This window comes from Salmo trutta, chromosome 8 (assembly GCF_901001165.1).
Source record: "Salmo trutta chromosome 8, fSalTru1.1, whole genome shotgun sequence".
Lineage (NCBI taxonomy): Eukaryota > Metazoa > Chordata > Actinopteri > Salmoniformes > Salmonidae > Salmo > Salmo trutta.
This window is the reverse complement of record NC_042964.1, coordinates 32,927,098-32,930,110: the sequence shown is the minus strand read 5'-3', so window position 1 is coordinate 32,930,110 and position 3,013 is coordinate 32,927,098.

The window sequence follows — 3,013 nt, the reverse complement described above, 5'->3', positions numbered from 1 at the left end:
TGATTGTAGAGTAGCAGAGTGCTTACGGTTGGGCTGTTCAGAACAGAATAGCAGTGCTGTGCTGTGCCGTGAATAAGGCCTGCATCTCTCCAGGGTCCATAGCCTCATCATTATCCCAGCTCAGTGACTCACATCCTGAGGAGTGAACGCAGTCTCTCATGGCTGCCTTGTTCACAGCTCCACGGGAGGTGTGGAGGGACAATGATGGAGAATTAGCGGTGAAAAGAGCAAATAAATAGGTGCTTGCTACTTGAAAGGCCAGTCACAAAGCCCCAGCAGCCCACTGAAGACAAGAGAGGGAAGAGAGAAGAAACATGTTTTTTTTCTCTTCATGTCTTGCCTGATGAAAATAAAGGGTTGAGGCTCAAAGGAAGACATAGAGGCAGTGGGGGATAGGAGGTGACGAGAGAGCAGAGAGCCTCACAGAATGGTGGTGTCTATGGGATGGGTTTTAATGAGGAGGAGAGGTGGAGGGTGGTTGAGTGGGTGAAAGGGGGCATGAGGGGGGGGGGGGGGGGGTTGCTCGTCAGACTGTGACACAGACGCTCAGAACATAACATCCTCCTGAGGAAACGATGCACTGACTTCCTCTCTCTGGGGCTGAGAAGGACGTGTGTGTATGTGTGTGTTTTTGGTTGCACTATCCTTGTGGGGACCAGAAGATAGTGTAAAACAATCAAAATGTGGTCGGTCCCAACAAGGAAAAAGGCTATTTTAGGCTTAGGGATTTGGTTTAGGGTTACAATTAGTGTTAGGGGTTAGGTTTAGAGTTAGGAGTTAGGGTTATGTTTAGGGGTTTGGGGTTAAGATTATGTTAAGGGAAAATAGGATTTTGAACGGGAATACATTTTTTTGGTCCCCACAAGAATAGTCAAACAAACATTTGTGTGTGTGTGTGAGTTGGGCAGAGGAGGGGCAGAGGGACAATCACGACAGCTGTCTCTTTTCAAAGGAGCGAGACAGAATAACATTTGCATGTTGCCCTCGAAAGACCCCAAATAAATAGCCTGGAGGCCCGTTAAATCAGGAAGTGGTAACTGGGATCTGATTGACCCATTGATGGAGAATTAAGTGATCATACCATGCCGTGATCAATAAGTTGCAAGAGAGGACACAATACAAGGGGATTCAAAGCTTTTAAGCTTCCTAACATGTCATGTTTCATCATCTTGTGACTCAATCATATTCAACCTTGATTTTACGGCAGACTGTGAATATAATTTGCTGAATTTATTCTATATGGAATTTGCATGTAGTATGAGGTCCATCTCATTGAAATATACAGAACAAAAATATAAAACGCAACATAAAATAATTTCAAAGATTTTACTGAGTTACAGTTCAATATTTTTTAACATTTTTATTATTTTTACCTTTATTTAACTAGGCAAGTCAGTTAAGAACAAATTCTTATTTTCAATGACGGCCTAGGAACAGCGGGTTAACTGCCTTGTTCAGGGGCAGGACAACAGACTTTTACCTTGTAAAGAAATCAATCAATTTAAATAAATAAATTTGGCCCTAATCTATGGATTTCACATGACCGGGCAGGGGCGCAGCCATGGGTGGGCCAGTGAGGGCATAGGCCCACCCACTGGGGCCCATCCAATCAATTTTCCCCCACAGATAGAAATACTCCTCGGTTTCATCAGCTGTCCGGTTGGCTGGTCTCAGACGATCCCGCAGGTAAAGGAGCCAGATGTGGAGGTCCTGGGATGGCGCGGTTACAAATTCTCTAACATGACGTTGGAGCCAGCATATGGTAGAGAAATGAACATTCAACTCTCTGGCAAACGTTCTGGTGGACATTCCTGCAATCAGCATGCCAATTGAACGCTCCCTTAAAACTTGAGACATCTTGTGACAAAACTGCCCAATTTTAGAGTGGTCTTTTATTGTCCCCAGCACAAGCTGCACCTGTGTAATGATCATGCGGTTTAATCAGCTTCTTGATATGCCACACCTGTCAGGTGGATGGATTATCTTGGCAAAGGAGAAATACTCACTAACAGGGATGTAAACAAATTTGTGCCCAAAATTTGAGAGAAAGAAGCTTTTTGTGCATATGAAACATTTCTGGGATCTTTAATTTTAGCTCATGAAACATGGGACCAACACTTTACATATTGCGTTTATATTTTTGTTCAGTATAAATGCTTATACAAATCATTTTGGTGGGCATATATGGTCACATCCTTATTTTTCAATTCCACACTATCCACCCCTAACATAGGTGTCAACTGTTTAGTAAATGATAAACAAAGACAGTCATTGCTAAATGACTTAGGGCCATTTGACCTCTAAATATGGCTAAGTAGTGTAATGGGTGCAACTGGCAACAAAAGCCTGGTTTAGTGACATTACCTTGCCCACAAGTGGCCATTAGTATTAATTCCACTGGCAAAATGGACTCCTTGTCAGAGATGGCAGAATGTCCTCTCCCTAATAGAGGGACCTACACGCAAACAATGGCTAACACAGACACAGACCCAAGTCAAGTGCAGACAAGGCCAATTGTTCAAAATGGGCAGGCTAAAACAGGGATCACCCGTGGAATGGACGATAGGTGGACTAAAAAATGTTTTATTTTCCAACACGTGTCCAGTATCTGAGATAGAATGGGCAATTATCTAGCACCCCGGTGTTCTGCAATAGCTGGCAACAGAAAAAGAAGGAGCAATTAAATGGTGTTTGCGTTATGCACAGAGAGAGGGATAGGGATAGGGGGAGAGGGAAAGAGAGGGAGGGAGAGAGGGAGAGTGAGGGGGAGAGAAAAAGAAGGGGAGAGAGGGAGAGAGAGTCAGCCAGAACCTTGCCAATTACATCTCCATGTGAAAGAAGGGATGAAGAGGAGAAGGGCCATTGCTTAGGGCCCACACACTTCTCCTTCCCTTCCACCTCACTGCCACTTCTCCTTACCTCCCTATTAGAGGCACCTTCCCTTCTAGTCTCTGCTCTGTTTATTTCTCAAAGCTGTCTCTGAGTGTGTGGGGCCGTCTCTCCATTGCCTGAG